Here is a 17,807-nt window from a genome sequence, read left to right on the forward strand (position 1 = left end):
ATTTTAGTTTCTCTTTTGATATGGCTGTCTTTGGGAAATGGCTATGCTGTTTGGTTTTGTATTGGTCTTTTTGTTTCGTGTTGGGTTTTTTTGTTTGGTTGTTTTGTTTGTTTGTTTTAGTAACCACACAGGATGCAATATTTATTTTGAGCAAAACTAGGTCTTCATCTACTTTGTTTCTCAGCCTTCTCACCTCTCGGGCCATGTGCTAATTCATCCTCTCCCACTCACTTTGTGGTAAAAGATATTCTGGTTGTAACTCTTGTGTTTTATTTTTTAATTTAACAATCCTTTATTAGACTCATACCGCAGGTATTCATTATGAAAGTTGAAGTTTCACCCTGCTTCTGCTTTATTCAGAAAACTACGTAGGTCTCCGTATTGAATTTGACGTATTACTATTGATAAACATGTAATAATTCATCCTTTTCTACTCATGAGGTCTCTCCTAATTGATTTTCTTTGCTGGATAATTAAGAAGTTCAAGTGACTGGTGAATATCCAAGATAGTTTCTTTATGTTGAGAGATTGTTCTCAGGTGCAGCACTTAAAAGAAGAAAACATGAGACTCTCACCTCCCTTCAAATGCTGTGCAACTATTCATTTGTAAAACTTCTAGCATGGAGATGATGAGAGATACTCTGTTCAGGCATGATGTCCTCCATAATGAAACCACACAGAAACATAATATAGGATAATATATATATATATTTTTTTAATGAATTGTCACACCCTAAAATGGGCTCATTATTTTAATAATGAGTCAACTGTACATACTGATAAGGCAACCAAAAAGATCAAGACACTTTATAAGCGGTGAAGACAGGAAGGCTGAACTCTCTCCAGTCTGAATATCTAAGGGGAGGCATGATCAAACTCCCCACATAATATAAAACAGGGAAAGGCATTATAGGTCTCATCAGCCTTGGAGAATGGATCAAATCCTGGCCAAAAGGAGCCATTCGCTGACCTGTGAAAGTGCCGTGATGTTTCATGTTTCTGGCCTTTGTGCATACCAACCCTTCTGCTTGGGATAATGTCATGCATATCTACCCAACAAACTGCTGCTAACTTATGAGAAGACTATAAGGGTCCCACCTTTACTAAGCCAGACTCCTCTTTCTCGGGAGGAGAATAACCTGTGCGTATCAACCACTGCAAATATTTATTGGATGAGTGAATACAGCACACGAAGTAAAATTTAGTCAACAAATCCCAAAGTGAATGCATTCACTTAAAAATGTGACACATGTCATCTTAGGAAGAGATATAAAAGCAAAGGATCTTTTACAACAGAAGTTGTAAACACGTAAATGGGGGTCAGTGATATAAAGTAGCTGAAGATAAATGTACAGATCTATAGAAGCTAAAAAAGTTATTAAAAAGATGATACAGATATTTACGCTAGTTACATAATTTTTGTGATTCAGTCAATATATGAGGGCACTATAGAGTTTTCCAAATTTTTGCTATGGCATCAATATTAGAAACGAAACTATCTGGTAGACTTTTTGCATCTTTCTTTGTTTCAAATGTGACATAATATTTTAGGTGTTCTCAAATTAGAATTTCTATAATTTCTCAAATTTGACAGATAAAGTATAAAATAATATATCCCACTAACAATGTTTTTCTGTGTTAAAGTATTTTTCCTCATAAGCATTGCTAGCAATTGAACAATTTAAAATATATTAAATACCAGTTTTGTTTTGTTCACTCAATACATTTATTATGTATTTCCACTTATAATGGTTTAGACACCTAAAGTATTAACAAATATGGTAGCAATTTGAACAGTTTTTAAGGTAAGGAAAACTGTCATTACACATAACTGGGTTTTTCTCTGAGATAAATGACATGAAAGTTACATCAGATGAATTTCTGAACCATAATACTTGTGGTTATACTCATATGACAGATGTAATGTGAACTATTAATCTGACTGTATGGAATTTCTCTCCAATTACCAATCAGTATTAATCTCAGCAAGTTCCAAGGGCATTCTAACCTTCCAAGACCACTGATGTGTTATATAATTCGTAATTCCATCTTTAATACGTTTCCAGCAGCACCTAGAAAATTAGTTAATATCAATATTTTAAAAATGTGTTATTACATTGCTGACCTGGTTCCTTCAATGAAGATTTAAGACTCAATAGTACAATTTCTAAAAATAAACATATTTTAATTTAAATGTTTGTCTTTCCTTTCCATAACATACTTCATATTTCCTGAAAACTAAAATTTCCTCATCACAATTTAAACACATTTAGAAGATATTCAGCATGATTCCCCTGTTTTCTCTCTCTCTCTGTACTCGATAATGACCTTCAGAGCCTCTTAGAGCAGAAATCCTAAGGGTTCCTTGCTTGGGGGAAAGGGTACTGTTTTGTTTTCCATTCTTGCTAAATCACAGCTTTTGAACTCAGAACTGCAGGACATACCAATAAAAGGAACAAGATTAGAGATGCTAAGGAGATAGACATGCAAAGAAGATATAGTTTCACAATGCTCTGAACAGGCATTAATCCAGTCCTCTCAACAGATCTAGTTGATGTACCAATATTTTTGCCATTTCTACACTTTAGTAAGTGTTGGATAACATGCCAGAAGTTGCACACATAGATACATGAATAATATTTAATCCTTACAATAGCCTGACCTGCATTTATAAAGTGAGGAGGGTATTATGGAGCACAAGCCTGGCATTTGAAGAGCTCTGAATCAAATCCCAGACTATCTGACTCCAGTCCCTTGCTGCTCATACCGGGCACCCATTGGTTCAGAGCAAAGTTGCATTTTACATTGAGATTAAGCTCAAAGTCAGATGTTAAAATGAAAATTGCTAGAACTGAAAATCATCAATTAAATCACCTCAAATCATCTTGTGATCCCCAGGACCTGGGAACTTGACATCTAATTTTGCAAGAATAACCATAGTTAGTGTTCTTAGCATTTTCACTTTTGCATGGGCAACCGGATGTCAAGCAGGTAAATTGGAAAAGGGGAGAGCCATATACACCCCTTCTCTCCCACGTTCTGTTATGCTTCTGGACACTAGCCAATCCTTTTCCCCTTAGCCACAGGGATATTGACTTTTGATGATCCATTCATTGAGACACAACTAAGAGGTCTAAGGGGAAAAAAACCTGTCACACTCTGTTTGTTATAATTACTTTGTGAACATACAAATGAAGAGTATGTATAAGTCATTTTAGGCTCTTAACCCTAAATTACTTCTGATATTTACTATGTTTGTTACTTCCCCGATGACAATCAGAGGACACTTTTCTTTGCTAGTTCTCCATTCTAAAACTATCTCTTTAATCAAAATCCTAAGCTTTTTTAAGTGAAAAAGAAAGCCAACACAGCAGATTCATAATGTAATCCATTGTCAATCCAGCTTGCTGCCAAATTAAATAAAAATGAAAATATCAAATAAACAAAAAATCTTTCCTTTCCCCACATGTCCACATGTCTGGTATAGAAGTGTTAAACTTTAATGACAGCAAAATATAATTCTTGGAAATGTTTTCAGTTATGTGTTTTCTACAAACAACTTCATACCAAAATGTCACAGTTTAGGCAAATCTCAAAATGCTTTGTTTTCACCCACTGAAAGTGGTTGATAGTTTATTATTTCCTAGCCACTACTGGGAGAACTCTTACATATATAATATATAATATAATATATGATATATGATATATAATATATAATAAATATATATGCATGATTAAGTCAAATATACAGAGTTATTTTCTCTTGAAACATTGAAAAACGTGTTGTCATAATGCTTGATTAGTTTAAAAAAGTAAGTACCATTTTTTCCTCTAGTAGCTTCATGTTTTTATCATATTGTTTTAATGATTCTATCTCTAGAAATTTGTAGTGACAAATCCAACCTTGAGCTTCTAATTCTTCTTCACAAGGTATGAAAACTTTCCAAATTAAAATTAGCCTTCACTTATCTGTTGCTACATAAGAAACTGTCCCCAAATTTACTGAAACAGTGGTAATCATATTGAAATATATATATCAAATTAACAATGTTCTATGACAATCATACCTCCATAAATCTGGGAAAGGACACCATTTTCTTTGCTCCCGATTCTGAGACCTGGAACTCGGCAGGGCTCAGCTGAGCCGTTCTGCTGCTCAGTGTCTGCTCCCCTGGGCTCTTCCCTGAGCAATGAGCTGTGGCTGACTATGGCTGCAGGTTCTAAAATGGCCCAGCACCTTGGCTGGCAGCTGCTGGTGGCCGTCTGCTGGGAGTTCAGCTGGGACCGCCAGCAGGTGAGGCGGCATGACCTGCCCTCCACTGGCTGCCTGGGCTTCCTCACAGCATGGAAGCTGCCTTGTGAAGAGGGAGCATCCCCAGTACCCGGAAGCAGAAACCGCACGTCTCCTAAAGCCAGCCTTGGAAGTAACGTAACTTCTCTTCTGTTTGGTTATATTCATTCATTTGCTTTATTTTTTTATTCCACATATAAGTGATAACATACAGTATTTGTCATTCTCTGTCGGACTTATTTCAGTCAGCATAATGCCCTCCAGGTCCATCCATGTTGCAGCAAATGGCAGAATTTCATTATTTTTATGGCTAAGTAATATTCCATTGTAAGAGGTACAAATTACCAGGTATAAAATAAATAAGCTACAAGGATATATTGTACAGCACAGGGAATACAGCCAATGTTTTATAATAACTTCAAATGGAGTATGATCTATAGAAATTTGAATCACTATGTTGTACAGCTGAAACTAATATAATATTGTAAGTCAACTATACTTCATAAATAAAGAAATAACCAATATGAAGGGGAAAAAAATTTTTTCTTTTACCACACATTATGGTGCAAAGTTCAAAGGAAGTGACAGAGGCATCCAAGAGAAGAAATATACAGCCCGCTTGATAAAGAGATTCAAGGTAACCATGCAAAAAAGCCTTTAAGATAGGAAGTACTGGGAATTCCCTGGCAGTCCAGTGGTTAGGACTCTGCACTTTCACTGCATGAGGGCCTGGGTTCAATCCCTGGGCAGGGAACTAAGACCCCGCAAGCCCTGTGGCCAAAAAAAAAAAAAAAAACCAGAAAATAAATGGGAAGTACTGCTGTCGTCAGTTTTGGAAATCCAATCTACCGTGGAAACTTTTCTCAAGTAACTCTCTTAAATTCAAAAAAGTTAACCAAAAATCAAATATATTTTTGCATAGTTTATTTTGTTTAATGGTATAAAAACTTCTGCTTGAGAAATTCATGAAAGACAAGAAAGAAATATGAGACAATCTCATCTCCATAATTCTGCCTTTTTAAGATTTTATCATGAGAACTTACAGAATTGTTTTTACCACATTCAAATTTACAATTTGAAAAGATCACCAAGGTTCCTGGAAGAAGAATAAATTGTGGTGAAATGAGTCAGAGGTGATAAGACTCAATTTGAAGGAGCTCTATTAAAAAACATAGTTCATGTGACAATCTGATAGTTTGTACTATGGTCATTTGCATAGAGATGAAGATAAATGAGCACATTTTGAACAGTTTATTTAATTTTACAGCATACCATTTTTCATATTATAATGCCTCTAAAGCTGGGATGTATCTTATAACTGGTGGCTTATCAATTTGGCAACTTTGTTTCTCCTTGGTGTTAAATAACTTATGCTACAACACGTGGCATCTTAGATGCAAAACCGTATATGGTACTTTGGGTGGTACCAGGTACGTACAGCAGACAGTAGCTAATGTTTTGTGAACTGACTGTCACATTTGATTATTTTCACCAATTATGTATTTTTGAAAGATTATATATAGAGGCAACTTAAATGTATCATGTGATTGGCATTCCTGAATTTTTAACTGATCTAATAACTATTTCCAGGATTTGACTGCAAGTGACCAGAGGTGATCATGTAGAGTTGGCATAATGCCTTTAAATTGTTTTTTTTTTAATTCAATTTGACTATTTTTGTTCAAAAATTTGAAGAAGTACATTAAATGTTCTTTGTAGCAAATGTTTTGTCCTACGTGAGGTGGAAAATTTTCACCATGCTTTAACATTCTTCTCAAAATACATCTTGAGGAGCAGTCCACAAACAAAGACAAGTTCTAAGAGGTGAAAATGAGATAGGGCACCATCACCAAACAGTATTCAGATGTTGCCCATTTTCACCCCAAGCCTTGCTAACTGTCTACTTTTTCACTTGTCACCAATTTTCCAGTTATCAAGCCTCTTTTTCAATAATAAGTAGTCTTTCTAAAAATGATTAAAAAGGCTAAAATATCTTAATAGAAGGTTAGAAAATCTTACTTTCTCCAACATAAGTCCATTTGTATTTTGATGAATAATGATAAACACATGTGTTGTATAGAATTTCAACAACTTCAAATTAATTAACACAAGTTATCAAAAGGTCCCCACTGAAGAGAACCTCAAACGCTATGTGTTATACCTGAATTCTCATCATATTTATTTTTCCATGGGACAATTTAATGGTATTAAAATTATTAAACCAACATAAGATGTAGTCACTTGTTTCTTAAAAAATTACAATTTATTTTCGGTAGCTCTCTTAGTCAAAGACACAATTTATGTTCAGGTTACTGCAGCCCCTGGTTACTGGTTCAAACTTCTTAAAGAGTTACTGCTTGAAGTCACTTCAGCTACCTGGTATTTGGTGGTTTTACCCTGTTCATTAAAGCCGCACGCTCTGTAGTTCGGATACCTGGAGAGGATAGATTTTAGAGCTGTGTAACTGATTTAACCAAATAGTATCCTATGAAGGAACAGGACAGATCTTACTGAGTTTGATTCCAATGTAATGCTATTCCTGATGCATAGAAAACATTGCTGAGCCTATGTCAGAGAGATATATGTTTCATTTTTTTTCCTGGTAAATGGGATGGATTTCCTCTCATCAGACCATACCTTCTTGCTCTGTCATCCTTATGATCAATGGCATTTGGCCTGTAGCTGGTTGGTGTTGGGGAGAAGTTTAAATCCATGGACCAACACAAGCTAACCAGTCCATGCAGGAGTGGAACCCATGGTCATGTCATGGCCTCCTTAGCCCAGTAGTAAGGTGATTCCTGCCATCTAATCACTGTTGTTTGCTCACCCAGCTGGAAAGACACTGCTACATGGAAGGGCAAAGGCCTTGGATGCTGGAATTATGACTTTCTCCCTTTGAAGTGTTTCCACCTCAAATTACAGGACAGCACTGCAAATTCTTTGACTGATCAGGCTAAACCACCAGGGTAATGATAAGTCTGACCCTAGCCCTGTGGATTCCCTCAGAGATGGGTACGTGTGTCACCACACAGGGAGCTTTGCAGAACCTCAGAGCAGCTTTATGCAGTCTGGCATGTCCCACTGTAAACAGAGAACCTTTTCACAGGATGGTATTATAGCTGCAATGGAATCCCTTGCTTATCGTAAACCAGTTGAATATAATAGTATTTATAAATTCATGGAAATTATCTTATTCTTTTAGGCTTATTTTCTAGAAAATTGAATAAAAAGAAATTCCACAGTAAAATTCCTTAAGAAGTCAAATATATCATGTTACTGCGATGTGTTATCATACCGAATGCTGGGTATCATTAGCATAAAGAAGGGATATCTGATTTAATCTGACATTTCTTCAGTTGAGTAAAAAATAAAATCTAACTCTTCATTAATTTTGGACATATAGGGGCTTCCCTGGCTGTCCAGTGACTAAGACTCTGCACTTCCAATGCTAAGATCCCACATGCTGTGTGGTGCAGCTAAAAAAAAAAAAAAAAAAAAAAAATGGACATAGAGATAAATTAAATCCAATGTTTTACACTTGATTTTCAAATTTAAGATAGAATGACTTTAGAAGTTATTTAGTTGGATACCTTAAAGGCATTTATTTAGTTGGATTCCTTAAAGACATCCTTCAGAATACAATTTAAAGAATAAACTAGTAAGTTACTCTTTATAGTATGTTTATCTGCTTCCTAACTCATATGCAGAAATATGATTTCCCCATGAACCAAAGGTAATTTAACATTTTTGAAGTTTCTGGATTTGAAAATAGTACCTCTATATCATGATTATTTATCACGCATGAAACGTGAGTGTACTAGCAATTTTCAAAATTAGTCATTTTTACTAATGAAGGGAAGCTCATACAGAAGTGGGCATAAAAGAGTTAAATAACCAAACAAGCATTCAGTGCATCCAAGGGGAAAGTATGATGGCGCAACCAGAAGTGAAATTAAACGACGGTGTCTAAAGAGTGGCAGACATTCGTTGAGGTAACATTTAACAGGAAATTATACAATAGCCAAAACACCACAGCAGCTGAAAGAGAAAACTTATTTCCAGGTATTCATAAGAAAGAGCAGGAGGGATTTGCACATTATACACTCCAAGTTCCAACTTTTGATCTGTGCGGTGATAGCTAGTGAGAATAAAAATAACCAGTTAATGAAGCTTTTTCAGTTTAAATTATAGACACTGGATTTGCAGATACTCAGTGATTACTTCAGATCTGCAATGAGTATGTCATGTCAGATACACATCACGATGAGATGTCAACCAGCCCAGAAAGTCTCTGGGTAACATGCTGACTATGAGTTTCCATTGACTACAAAGGTCATGAAATGAGATTTTAAAAACACAATTTGCAGATCACCAATAACATTCATTGCCAGTGAACCTAAGACTGAAAAACTTGTGTTTCATCCTCCAGGGTCCAAAAAGCAACAATTATAAAACTAGAAATTGGAGCAGCTATATTCTAACTTATTGCCACAGATTACGGTTGCCTTTCTACAGTCCATCCTACCAGCCCCCCAATTTCAGTGTGTCACCCCTGGGAATAAACTGCAACTGTTAGAGCTTTGAAGAGGATAAGGAATAAGGGGTCATCCCCGGGTTGGGAAATTTCCACCAGTAAACCTATAAGCAGATTTAGAGAGAAAAAAAAAAACCTTTGAGGCGGTAAATATAGGACTTGATCTTTGTTTCAAGTATCAGATTGCCTAGAAACTAGAAAAGTCTCCCATCTCATGCAGCTCTAGGTGATGGGCGTAGACACTGGTAATGGACTGAGAAACTAAGCATGTTGAACTGTGGTCTCATTCTAGAACTCCAAAAAAACAGCTCACGAGAATTGTCCCAAGGAAAATCCATATGCTAGGTTGGCAAACAAAGGATCTGAATATACAGTACATTCACTTTTCCAAAATAGTAAAGAAAAAAAAAAACCTATAATAAAAACTAGAAAAAAAAATAAAGGGAAGAAGAGAACATGCTGAAAACTCAAGAAAGAAGAAATGTCTGAAAAAGTGTTATGCATTACAGGATCCAGAGTTACAGTTTAAAAGAAAGCAAGCCTTATGAACAAGTAACAAGTAGTTTTACAGAGAACACAAAATAAAAACAAAATTGGAGAAAAAAAAGAGAGAGATCCAGAGGGCAGGAAATTAAGAACTATGGATATTCCTTAAGAAAATAAAATGTGCTACAGAAGCAACTTTAAATTACATTCTTGTTAAAAAAATAATCATTAATAAATAAATGAATGAATAAATATCCAAATGAATAAGAATCAAAAGGAACCTCTGGATATTCATTGCTGCCCAAAAAGGAGTAACTGGCAGGAGGATTATTTTCCTGCTTTAAACAACTAAAATATTGGACAAATACAAAAAATGATATTTTTAGCAACTGGACACAAGCAGCACAGGACTGTGAACCTTAAAAGAAAGAAAAAAAATGAGGGAGCTATATTCTTGGGCTTTTTGCTTGGAGGCAATATTTGAACTGTGCTGAAGGGAAGGAAGACACACTGAGCTGGGGCTAGCAGGGGAAGGGAGAAACATAGGAGCTCACAGAGGCCAAAGCAGCAGGGACTTGCAGGACAGAGTACTGAAAAGGAGGGAGTTACGCAGAGAAAAAACTCCACTAATCTGCATTAGCATTGTCGTAAGTCATTGATGTACTAAACAAACAAACAAAAAAGCCCCTCAAAGCAGAGCATATAGATTAGGAGAATATAAAAGAAAGTATGAGCATAAATTATATTTTTTCTTTGATATTTTCTACGTTTCCACACTTATCTCAGGTGACATAAAACTGAACCAAAGAAACTATATAATAAAAGCAACAAACATGTATGCCCTCTACATAGTACTCAGCGGTCAACGTAGAGGCAAGGGGACCTGCAAGATTAAATATCCCTTAACTTCTAAACTTCTCTGTCTTAGAACAACTCTCTTCTTGCCGGAATGAGATACTATTTTTCCTTCACTGGAATAGTTATGTTACTTTAAGAACTTTGTTTTTATTGGGAAAAAAGCTTCAAATCATAATGCATTTGCTAAATAATTATAATTTAGTGTGGACACTTTAAAGTTCCAAATGCTTTTCCTTTCAATCCTGGATTTACAAAAGAAAACCTCCTCCACTAAAGTGTTTACCTTTTCTCATTTTTATTTTCCTTAATACAGAAAATCAACATGGTAATATGGCTAATTTTAAATCTTTCTTAAAATTAATATCAAGTTGCAGTGCTATAGGAAACTCACAGACACTATAATATAAGATGCGGAATAGCGGGGGGGGTGTGTAAAACAGATGTGTCGATATTACACATGGGTCCTATTTACAGTAAAACATGGCTCTACTTTTCAAGAAAATAAGAATTGTACAGTGCCAGCACTCCAGAATAATTATCAACAATGAAAATGTAGCCAGTCTAATAATTCCAGGACACAAACAGGTTTAGAATGTATCCAGCAGTACACAGAACCAGGATTGGGATCCATGAGAAGCCGCCTTTGGGTCTACAGGCCCTTAGGCAAATATGTTAGTTGAGGTCCCTGCCTACGGTATATGCATGATTTTTGAAATATTACAAAAAGATACTCTACATCAATAATCATTAGGAGAATACAAATTAAAACCACAATGAGATACCATTTCACACACATTAGGATGGCTATTATTCAAAAAAGAAGACAAACAAACAAAAAGAAAACCTTGTGTATTGCTACTGGGAATGTAAAATGGTGTAGCCAGTATAAAAAGCAGTACGGTGGTTCCTCAAAAAATTAAAAAGGATTATCAAATGATCCAGCAACTCCACTTCTGGGTATATACGCAAAAGAATTGAAAATGGGAACTTGAAAAATATATTTATATAGTCATGTTCATAGCAACATTATTCACACGAGCCAAAAGGTGGGAGCCACCCAAATGCCTATCCCTGCTCAGAGCTCTTTGGAAGGATACACATGACTGGTCACCGGGAGCTTTTCTCTCCAGCCTGTCAGTTCCATTCTCCTGTTTCATTTTATTGATGCATCACTCAGCCCCCCCACCAAGGGAAGCGGTCACAGAAACTTATAACTTGAGTTTTACAACCGAAGTTACATATTCCGCAAATTAAACAATGAAAACAAACACAGGAACAGAGTGCATGCCCTCTACACGTGTCCCTTGGCGATGGGGGGACTCAGCAAAAATGAATTGATCTTGATACACTAGATTCAGGGCCAGGCACAATTTCCCCTCATATTAGACGTTCTCATAATGTGAATTCCTATCCCTTTGATTTGTATCACTATAGACATTTCCTAGATTTCAAAGGCATTGAAGAATGTCAATGCTTAACAAAATTTAAGTTATGAATATATAAATGAAGTTATTGTACTTAAAATATTTGGTATCTTGTGTTCAGAACATTCTAATATATTTTTAAGGTTTGCTTTTGGTTTTTATCAGGAAGCTCCCTGGCTTCTAACTTTCCAATGAGTCTCCATTAATCATCCAATATTATCCAGATTTCTTAACTTCTCCTTCAAGGCTTTTTGCCATCCACTCTCCAGCTGCCATGGTACCTCTTCTTCCAATTCCGTAGCATCAGCCTTCTGCCCCTCAAGGAAAATAACGACACCATTTATTAAACTGCGCCCATGTGCCAATTACTCTGCATCATGTCTGGATTAAGTAGCATGACCAGTGTTCTGGAAATAGATAGCTGAGGGTCAGAAAATGAAGCAACTTCACCTAATGACACAAAATGACTGTAAATTTCAGTTGACTTGTAAAGGTCAAGCTCTTTGTACTTTGAAAGTGTTGACTTGTTTCTCTTAAAGAAGCAATGTACCACCTTCCTGTTTATACAATCTTATGCATTTATTCACCACTGAGATATACGTTCACATCTTCCTTTCTTCTTCTTTCTCTCTCTGACTTCCCTCCATTTTCTCCCTCCTTTTTTCCAATCTTCTGTCCTCCCTCCCTCCCTCCCTCCCTCCCTTCCTTCCTTCCTTTCTTCCCTTCCTCCCTCCCTCCCTTCCTTCCTTCCTTTCTTCCCTTTCTTCCTTTGTTTTTGAGAAATTACAATTATTATTCTGATCATTAGTCTGCAGGAAAATTGACATATAAAAAACAAATTATGCCGTGTGCGTGTGTGTTTGTGTGTGTGTACACGTGCGTGCGTATAATTCACACATAGGCTACAAAAATTCAGTGCAGTCCATGGTAATATTACAGAGGAGACGAAACTTGACAGAAGTCAGTGGCTATGCATTACCTATTGGTTGAGGACACTGGACATTTTCAAATAAGAATAAACTTTGCTCTCTCAATTACCTGGATTATAATTTACACCTAACCTTTATTTTATACCATTCATTCGACATATAAAATATTTCTTTCCGTAAATATATGCACTTCCAGTGATGCTTTGATCTCATATTTGCATTTAGAAAACAACCTAAAATGAGGAGGCCAGAACATGTTTATATTTATCTCTAGAAAATGTCCATGAACGGTGTTTGCTCCCACTCTTAGATACCATTTCAGGCTATTTTTCATCTGACAGCTTTAAGTGCATTTATCTGATGATATCGATTCTTTTTAATAGGCAAATATCTCTATAAAACGTGTTGCATTTTCTCTAGTCATTAAGGATGTTTGCATACATTGCTAAAAATGAAATGCTGACCTCCTGCAAGTCTAAAAGAAACTCATTGTAAAACACATGCTCTTTGTAAAACACCCGCCCTGGTTTCAGTATTTTGTCATGAACTCTGCCTTGAACCACTTACCCCAGTCAAGGCCTAAGACTCCTCCTGGTATTTGGAGAGAGTCCACTTTACAGCAGGAGCTGAAGAGCTCTTCTCATAGACACTTTCTTTGTTTGGGGTTTAAAAAGGAGTTGAGCTCCAGTACAGAAAGCTCATTACATGCACTGCAAACAACTCCCCTTGTTCTAAGATCCCCATGCTGGGTGATCGTCACTGTAAACACATGTACATTTGAGTCCTTGGTAAGCCTTTTTTTTTTTTCCCCGAGGGATGCCATTAGGGTTGGATTAAAGTTCTGTCTTCTTGAAAATTATTGACATTCAGTCATAACAATTTCACCAGAGGTGATATAAGCCTTGTTCAAAAATAGAAATCTTAACTTCCAAGGACTTCAGCGATACTAAGGGTCAGACATTGCCAGTGAATGCTTAAACTGAGTTTTCAGATATTAAGTGGGCATGGAAAAGTCAATTAAGCTTACTTGACTGTATCCTGAAAAAAATTAATAAGGCAAGGGAGGGAGCACAGAAGCAGCCCAGGGAGCAGAAAAAGCTGTTACTTAAAGAGTCTCATTGGTTGATTAACAGTTCACACAACTTTCCCTAAATGTCTTTTGACTCTCACTTATGTTTCTAAAAAAAATCTGTTACTTATTCCAAAGTACTCTTCACAAAGGCTATCTGTGCTGTCACTCCTGCCTTTCAAGAAGCCTCATGGTCTAAAAGCAAGGAGAAAGCATGTCTGTCTTTTAGAGAAGAATCTAAAGTCTCTTCTTAAATATAATACTTGGCAAAATGCCAGCAGATAGTAAATATTCAAAAAGTGGTTTGGGGCTTCCCTGGTGGCGCAGTGGTTGAGAGTCCGCCTGCCGATGCAGGGGACACGGGTTCGTGCCCCGGTCTGGGAAGGTCCCACGTGCTGCGGAGCGGCTGGGCCCGTGAGCCGTGGCCGCCGAGCCTGCGCGTCTGGAGCCTGTGCTCCGCAGCGGGAGAGGCCACAGCAGTGAGAGGCCCGTGTACCGCAAAAAAAAAAAAAAAAAAAAAAAAAAAAAAAGTGGTTTGGTATAAATGAATTGTTAGACCCAAACGGTCTACGAGGGATTCCAACTCGCCCAAGAACCGCCAAGAGTCGAGAGCCGCTGCAACACGCAAGAGGTTTATTAGGAGCCGATGCACCGGGGTTCCCTGAACCTCACGCAGGAGGCCGATGGGGAACCCCTAAAAGCGGAATCACATACTTTTTATAGGTTTATTTATTCATAGGGCGGGTATATTCTCACAATGATTGGGTAAATGTGGTGACTTTTGAATTCATTGGCTTAGGAACTTTTGTCCCACCTTCTGGCCGTTATAGTTGTCTGTTCATTGTGGCGGTTAGGGCGTATACCTGTTACGGGCAACTGGAAAATTACCCGCTGTCTGGCAAGTCCCCGTCAACTGAAAAACTCCAAGAATTGGTTTCGATAGGGAGAAGGAGTGGCGCACGATAGGGAGAAGAATTGGTTTACGGGAACAAGTGAGGGGGTGGAAAGTCCCTAAAGGCCCCACATTCCCCCCTTTTTTTTTTGTAACTAATTTCAATCATGGAATTTCAGTTTCTTTTTGCGAGTTTTGGTATTGTTGCCTTAGCATTAAAACTTGTACCGTACTAATGCGTTCTCTAATAAAGGCTATCAGGCGATTCAGAATGCATGGTCCAAAAGTTAAGAGCAACAATAAAATAATGAGGGGCCCTAACAAGGTGGAAACTAAAGTAGTAAGCCAGGGAGATTTATCAAACCACGATTGAAACCATACTTTTTGATTTTTCCTTTCCTGTTGTCTTTTGTCCAGGCGCTCCCTAAGTTTGTCCATAGTTTTGGTAATAGCCCCAGAATGATCAATATAAAAACAGCATTCTTCTTTTAGTGCAGCACATAGTTCGCCCTCCTTAAGGAACAGCAGATCTAATCCCCTCCTGTTTTGCATTACCACCTCTGAAAGCGAGGTGAGGGATTCTTTTAACTGAGTTATGGAACTTTCTAATGCCCGGAGGTCAACATCTACAGCTTGCCTTAAGGCATCATAATAGTGGGGTTGTTGGATGAGGGCTGTTGTACCTGTTCCTACCCCGGCTGCCATTCCTAGTCCTAGGAGTACAGCCAGGGTGAGTGTTATGGGTTCCCTCTTAAACCTTCCTCTGCCCTCATATTCATCTAGAAAGGATGAATCTGAATGATAAATGAGTCTGGGGACCAGCTGAACTAACACACAAAAATAGGTTGAAGCTTTAAGGACCTCTAAAGAAATGCAGGGGGTCAATCCTGTGTTACATGCCCACCATCCATCTGGAGGAGGGAGGAGATACCCTGAGCCCTGTGGGAGGCTTAAATTGGTACAAAGATGTCGGTGGGACGAGGGGGGCGTTCCTACACATGTACCGTTTCCTAATACTGAGGCCAGGGTCAATTTACTATTTCCTTCTTGTTTCCATCGACATTGATCTGGAGTGTTAACATTATTATAATTAGAATTATATCCTATAGCATCATAATAAGGGGGAGGAGCAGCATAGCAAAGCCAACATGATTTGGTAGCCTCCGGGTTTGTGGCATTTAAAACCTCAAAAGCCGCCTGGACCAATGAGAGCATTCGGTCCCGGGGGGTCTTGGGCTTGATTGTTATTCCTTTTGGCTCAGAAGTTTGGTTTCTTATCTCTGGTAACGCTGTGGGAGGGGCCAAAGGTAGCAAAGAGTGCCCTATCTCAGGGTTGGGGCCTATAGGAACTGGAGTAGGGGTTTCAATTTTTAGTTTGATGGTCATTAGTAATCCATCATCATATCCTTCTTTATAAAACCTGATTCCCCATGAATGGCCATTTATCCAGTTTTTTATCTTTTTTTCCTGGTTCACTAAAAGAAATCTTAAGGGGATGGCACCATTTAGTACATTCAGGCCTATAAGTTAAGGGGTTGGTTGGGTGTGTATAATTGGCTGTCATCTTAATAAAGTCCCAGCCAGAGGTGGGCTTCCAATAGGTGTCTCCTGTGGTTTCATATCCCCAGCTTTTGCAATAAAAGTTTTCAGTTCCTCCATATTTATAATTAAGGGACCTGTGGCGATGGAACCCGGGGCATATGTAGAAAGCAGGAGCTCTGAGCCCAGTCCTCCGAATCCCGTTTTTGCAACCCTTTCCGGAGGAATCAGCTCTAGTTGATAAAATTTTTGGAACATTATGTTGATCATAATAGTCTTCTAAATCCCAACCGGGAGCCCCTATGGCCAGTTTACAAACATCAGGAAAAAGGTTTGGCCACCAGGTCCATGGGGGAGCGATATTGCTAACAGACCATATTACATCTCCAGTCTGGGAAATTACCTGCCAGGTTAAACGCTGGGGCAGGTGAGGACTAAAATTACTCACAGTCAGTAGGGGTAACAGAGTTAAAGTTATAAATCTGATGATCGCAGAAGCTTGAGCTTGAGCGGGTTGCTGGTCTTTTGGGCTCGCCATTCCGATGTTGCAGATGCTGGTGCGGCCTTCACGTGTGAAGCGTGGATCCACGCAGCGATGCCGTCTACCTTTATAGCCGTGGGGGTGGTGAGCAGGACGATGTATGGTCCTTTCCACCGAGGCTCTAGAGTCTGGGTTCGGTGCCGACGGACGTACACGGAATCTCCGACTTGGAAGGGATGAGCCTCTGCTGGTGTTCCTGGTCGGTAAGCCTCTGCCAGCTGGGACCACACCTCCTTTTGGACCAACTGGAGTCCCAACAGCCTAGCATATAAGTCAGTGTTATTCTGGCAGTCAGGACTTAATTTCTTCCTTAGCGTAAAAAGAGGAGGTGGGGCCCCGTATAGTATTTTAAATGGAGTAAGATAATAGCGGGAGGGGGTATTTCTAGCCCGGAACAGGGCTAAGGGAAGGAGCACCGTCCAATCTGTACCGCCAGTCTCTATGGACAATTGAGTTAGGGTCTCTTTTAGAGTTCTATTCATTCTCTCTACCTGTCCTGAACTCTGGGGTCTATAGGCACAATGTAATTTCCAATCAGTCCCCAGGTATTTGGCCACACCCTGACTTACCTGGGCGACGAAGGCGGGACCATTATCTGATCCTATTACCTTTGGTGCCCCGAACCGGGGGAAAATTTCTTCTAAGATCTTTTTGGCCACCACAGTAGCTGTCTCCTTCTTCGTCGGGAAAGCTTCTACCCATCCTGAGAAGGTATCTATAAAAACTAGAAGATACCTGTTACCGTACCTTCCAGGGCGTATTTCAGTGAAGTCGACCTCCCAATAGGCTCCTGGGCAGTCTCCTCTGAGCCTTTTTCCGACCTCAAGTTTTCCTTTATGGGAGTTTACCTGTTGGCATGGAATGCACTCTCGTGCAATCTGCTCAGCTAATTTAGTTAGTCCAGGGGTATCATAACCTGTCTTGTGTAGTAGGGACACCATCTTTTTGGTTCCCAAGTGTGTCCATCTGTGAATCTGTTGTAGCATGGATTTTGCTTGTTGAGGAGATAATGTTCCTTTAGTTATGGCTGGGGTAATTGTTCCCCTATCATTTGGTTTCCCAGGACTCTCATCTGATAGTTCTAGTATGATTTCCCGTAGAGCCACTTCTCGTGCCACCCTATCTGCCAATTTGTTGCCTCTTGTCACCGGGGTATTGTCCTTCTGGTGTCCGGGGCAATGAATGATGCTGACTTTAGTGGGGAGCATGAGGGCAGCTAGCAGTGCCACTATTTCTTCTTTGTT

This window comes from Phocoena sinus, chromosome 18 (genome assembly GCF_008692025.1).
Source record: "Phocoena sinus isolate mPhoSin1 chromosome 18, mPhoSin1.pri, whole genome shotgun sequence".
NCBI lineage: Eukaryota > Metazoa > Chordata > Mammalia > Artiodactyla > Phocoenidae > Phocoena > Phocoena sinus.